The sequence below is a fragment of the Chlorocebus sabaeus genome, chromosome 25, assembly GCF_047675955.1.
Source record: "Chlorocebus sabaeus isolate Y175 chromosome 25, mChlSab1.0.hap1, whole genome shotgun sequence".
Classification (NCBI taxonomy): domain Eukaryota; kingdom Metazoa; phylum Chordata; class Mammalia; order Primates; family Cercopithecidae; genus Chlorocebus; species Chlorocebus sabaeus.
The window spans coordinates 52,891,901-52,897,900 of NC_132928.1; positions in this window are offsets into that span (position 1 = coordinate 52,891,901).

Below are 6,000 nucleotides of genomic sequence, written 5' to 3' on the forward strand. Positions count from 1 at the left end.
ACTGCATAATATTCATCAATCTTCAGTGCAAGTCTGAAGTAAATACTCTTAAGAAAGAAGAAGCAGAGTCTCAGTATCTTTATATATCTTGCCCAAGTTCACAGCTAAATGGAAGTCCAGGCATTTTGACCAAGGGCTGTCTGACACTAACCCTTACACCATACTGCCATCATGATTAATGAGTTTGTTTCTCATTCATTGTCCTAACAAGGGAAAGACTCATCTCACTGAGATTTTTGCAAATCACAGCCCAGTTACCCCATGTCAGACAATAAGAGAGAGTGTGGTTGGCCAGTGCAAACTCAGTAATGCCATTAGTAAATCAACTCAGGGCATATAGATTACCTTTACAAGCTGAGCAGATTGTCTTTTCTTGTTTGTTTAGTTGTTTAGCTTGATTTGGGTTTTTTATTTTATTTTCCGTCTGTCACGTGAGGATTATTCAGAGCCAAGAAATTGTGACTCTCACTCCGTATGTTCAATGTTGCCTTTTACTATGCTTTAATGGTTCTTTTTGTCCCAGTCTCTGTTTTCTGCATGCATCCATGGTAACACTCAATGATTGGGTTAGAACTTGGGGAACAAATGCCTGCTGCCCTGAGGACAGCATAGCTTGATATGTTTTGATAACCTAATGCCTCCTAACCCTGCTCCCACCAGCAACTCCTATTTTATTGTCACATCAAGTAAGCAATTAATGAGCAGTTTGGTTTCAAACAAAACTTCAACATTATATAATAAAATTTTACAATTTCTCTTGACATATGTGGGAGTCCAGGACTTGGCTCATGTCTGCACTATTCCAAAGTGAGAAAATAAATAAATAAATCTCTTTGTTCTGGTAGTTTGCAGTGTCTGCTGTAATTGGATTGATTCCCCTAGAGATAGACAGGTTTTGACATCATGTTTCTTCACCAAATCTGCCTTTTGTTAGAGTCTATGATATGCTTGCTCACATGGGAGTACAAATTAGTGTAATTGATTCCTTACTATCTTTCTCAGTGGGAGAACTTTAGCCATATTTTGTGCTTAATAATTAGGAGCAACTTGCTTTGTTTCAAATAATTCAAATGTCAAGTGCCCCTGAGGCTATTGGTGTCCCATGAGTCAGGCAGTGTTCCCTGAAATACCGACTTAGAGATGGAACTGCCTCATGCCCTGTCCCTGTGGTATGGAAGGATTTAAGTGCCCAGAGATAAAACTAAGGCTGAATGTGCCTTACATGCCATTTTGCCCCGATGACCACTGAATATAACAGTAATGCACATACTCCTAATCAACCACTGCCTGTTTGTTCTCCGATCCATTTCCCAACCTTCCACTGTTCTGTATCACATAGTGCTGACTCTTACAAACTACTGGAACTTTTCCCAGACTCCTTTGTCAACAGGCTTCCAGCGTGTTGGGACAGTCAGAGGAGCTGTAGATGATTGGAGGAAAGGAAGAAGAAGGCAACAGGGGTATTTCCCCTTCTCCCTGCCTCAGATGGTGTCTCCAGCATCTTCTTCATGACCTCTGTCTCCTCCATGTGACCCTCCATCCCCTCAAAGCAGGAGCTGTGCCCTGATGTTGCTAATCTGATAGGTTGCTCCTATTTGTCCTTCTGCATCCCAAAGTCTTTCTAATTGGTTTCTCACCTTGAACTTCCTCTGTGGAATTACCTAAAATGTATTCTGCTTTCCTGACTGGGTATTGACTAATATATACTTCAAACTAAAAGTTAGTACATATCATCTGACATGGAAATTTTGTAACTCTTTAGGATTTGAAAGACAATCTGGAAGATAACAATTTTATGCCAAAAGTAAGTACATTTTTATGAATTCTAAGATTGATTGCAGGGGTGATGAATAGGTTTCCACTTGAGTGCGAAATTTGATAAAGCAGCAGTGGCTGCCTGGAAAACTGACTTGAAAAAGATTCTGAGAATGGATCTGTACCTGGCCAGAAAGAGTGATGAGATGCATGATCAATACTTCATACAGATATTGAAATGGCAAATAGCAAGATATGTGCCGTACATTTGTCTTGAGTAATTTATAGAGCTAAAATAGGCATGGAATACTCAAAGTCCGTACTATTTAGGAAAATCTATTATGTATGCATCACATATTGTACATAACTTATGGCATATACAAAGGTGAACATAAGTTCATTACATGTCGAAAATGGAAATAGAGTAAGAACAAATGTTTTTGAGATTTGCTAACCCCACTACTTACACATCAATTTCATAGCATTTCCCTTATGTTTTCTGAGCTGCCATTTTTATGTATAAATCAGTATTTTTTTTAAAGACCTAACAGTGTTGATTTGGTATCTTAGATGGCAGAAAATGAAAAATTTCAGTCTCCATCTGTTTCTGCCACTTGAGCAACGTATCAGTAAGGCTGCAGTCAAGACTTTGACAGAGAGAATTTAATATCAGGAATTGGTGAAAAGGTTCTGGAGAACCAAACAAAACAAAAATATCTGAAACACTGAGAAAGTACAGAGGTATTAATACTAACTGCAGGACACAGCCACAACCTTTAGGGCTGGGAGAGCAAAGGGAGGAATTTGGTTGACTCAAAACTAGATTCCCTCAAAAAGGAGGGGTCATTTGCCTGGTGCTGGGACTTCTTTGGAAGAACATAATGAGGCTGGTTCTTTATTTTATTTTGTTTACTTATTTATTTATTTTTGAGACGGAATCTTACTCTGTCGCCCCGGCTGGAGTGCAGTGGCACAATCTCAGCTCACCGCAACCTCTGCTTCCTGGGTTCAAGCAATACTCCTGCTTCTTGGGTTCAAGTGGTACTCCTGCCTTAACTCCTTGAATAGCTGGGCACCACCATGCCTGGCTAATTTTTGTATTTTTAGTAGAGACAGCGTTTTGCCATGTTGGCAGGCTGGTCTTGAAGTCCTGGCCTCAAGTGATCTGCCTGCCTCAGCCTTCCAAAGTGCTGGGATTACAGCTGTGAACCACCATGCCTATCCGAGGCTGGTTCTTTAATGCACAAAGATGAAAGAGACAGGAATACACTGCTTTTGCCACTGTGAGAAGCCATTGGTTGGAAGCTACTGAGTTGAACATCCAGCCGACAGGAAGGCACCAGCCCCTCTCCCTTCTTCCTTCCAGTCTCCCTGATGCCCCCATCGACAAAATCTAACATGGACTGACTGACAAAAAGGAACTGGTTTGTAGTGTTCCAAAAGCAGCATCACGAAGCAGAGGACAGATGATGGGTTTCAGCCATGACACAGTAGCTTACTAACTGCAACAAGCAGCCTGAAGGTGGAACAAGATAAGACTCTTGAAATTACTTAGTGCAGTGGCAAGAATATGCCTAGCAGGTGTTCAACTAATATTATCAGTCTGGGATCCTCTTCAGTGTCCCTTAGACACAGAAATGAGACCACATGTTTCACCAACATTATCCATCCCCAGTTGCTTTCTCTTCATAACAGGATAGGGTAGCAAGAAAACATGTTCCAAATTTCCATTGCTCATCATTTTTTTTATGTGCCAAAGATCTTTTGAATCTGAAATTGGACTTCCTTTAAGAGGTTTGATTATCATTTGTGAGGTTTCTTTGTTGCCGAAGATGCTATTTTTTTTAATAGCAACTAATGTTTATTGATGACTAATTATGTACCAAGCACCATATAAGCACTTTTGCATAGCATCTGTAGTCTAAATCACCAAACAACCCTATAAAAAGATACTACCACTATCTACATGTTACACATGAGATGTTACAAACTTCAGTTCCTTTTTGTCAGGCTTAGATTAACTGGTCTAGGACCATACAGCTGGGAGCCACTATTAAGCATGGGAAGCTAGGATATCCCCTTTTTACCACTCTGCAAAGCTGCCATGTAGCTCACTTAAATCACCTTCCCTTCTACATTCGTTCAACATGGTGAGTGAACTGAACTAACAGCAAAATTTGATAAAATGCTTTTTTTGTTTGTTTTGTAATCTAGGAGGAGGGAGCAATGCACACAGTTCTTGCATACAGCAAAACTGGGAGCCTTCTGATAAACAAGACGTAGCAATCTTTTTTATATGTCCCAGCCTTGCTGCTGCATCCAGGTCATTAGCACAGAGGCAGTCCTGCCATGGAGGAGCCATGACTATGGCTCTAGGCCTGTGCACTTTCAAGGCTCCTGGTGATGTGTGCTTATTGGTATAGGTAGAAACGGAAACTCCAGAACTCCTCCCATCTTTGAGCTCACTGAAATTTAACCTACACTGGCTTAACCTACCAAGTATAACTATCATCCTGGCCTGGCCATATTCTCAGACAGACCATTCCAGCTACTGGGATGTCTATATAGTCAGAGGACAGGCACATTCTACCACACCCATTTTGATCTGCTGCATGTACATCATGGTAACTCCTGACCAGGAAGGTCAGTGTAATGCACTTCAGACTTCTGGATCTTCCAAACAGTTTCACTTTTGGGTATCCAATGAAGGAAGATGTTTTGATCCTCACCCTGTAGCTTCTATGTCCCTTGGCAACTAGGAGGGGATCAGAAAATGCCCACATAGAGGTGTTGGTGATGGAGCTGACTAGAGTAGAGCAAAGTGGGGGGAACATAAAGAAAGGGTATCTGGTTGCCATGGCAAGCCAGCAAACACTCAAAAGAGAGAAGGAGTGGCCTAGGACTTAATGAAGTGCCACTGGGTTTGAGCAGTAAGTGGAATGTCTGAGTGTAGCTGCATTCCTTCCCACAGAGCCTGGGGCCAGCCCACTAGCAGGGACTATCCGTACCTCTCAGGAATGCTCAGGATAAAGACAGCCACGGAAAAGACAAGCAGGCCTCCCAGGTGCAGGTTTCCATACTCCAGCCACAGAAGTTGGGGCCTCCCAGAAGAAATTTGGAAAACTCCTCAAAGAGCCAAAAAGGACTTGATCTACAAATTATTTTTTTCCCTAAAAACTCTGACACTGACATTCTTCGGGGTATGAGAAGGCACTTTGAAAGTCCTTCCTTACAGAAGTTTCCTTCTGGCTTTCTCTTTGCTCCCTACCCTACTCTAAGATGGTATTCTCACTGTGACAGTGGCCCTGGGGTCTGAGAGACCTCACGGTTTGATCAAACGGAAGACATGTTAGCAGTGAGACTGTAGATGACAGTGAGTTGAAGAGGCAGGTCTGGAAAGATGCTGGATCCAGAAAAGACAAGATGATAAGTATATGGAAGGACTGGGGCTGGCATGGCACTGGCAACTGGATTTAGAGAGTACAGAAAAGCCTGAGGTCAAGGCAGAGTCGGGTGTCAGAGTCCAGTGGTTGAATGAAGCATTCACTAGCCAGGAGATTCCTAGAAACTCTGATAAGAGTGTAACAGTGAGGTCAGCTGCTGGCCAGGTAGCTGATGAGGAAGGAAACTTGGAGGCCCCCCGAAGAGCCTGGAAAACAGATATTGCCAAAATCTCAACTTGACTTCACCTCTGAGTCTTGCTACTTAAGTTCCCTTCTTCAGACTAACTCTTCTGTCCTATGTCATCATTCCTAAACCTTAACTAGCTTAGAGGACACTCATGTCTAAAGTGTGCCATGAATGGAAACTAGAAACAAGTAGTGAGATATTGAGCACTTATGAAATGCTAATAAGGTGATGTAGGGTACTTCACTGAAAAAGAAGGAACAAAATCCATTTACTAATAAATATGTAATCAAACATTAAATATTTAATTAAGAATTTAAAATGTAATCAAATGTGTATTAGTAACTGTATTTTTAGCTCCAGCTATACTAGGGAAAGAAACTTGTGCAGAGCGTTTTGTGTGTGCCAGATGCCTTCAAGGATGACTAGATTGCCCATTTGAATGTGTAAAACATCCAAGAAAATTTAAGCTTATCCCTCAACTTTACAAATGGGCCCTAAAAGACTCAATCATCTGCTCAAGGTCTCCCTGAGCTAGGATTCCAACTAGGTCTTGATGTTGAAGTCTGTACTCCCTGGATGAGCACACATGAATACCTAAGTGCCTGCAATGTCTAC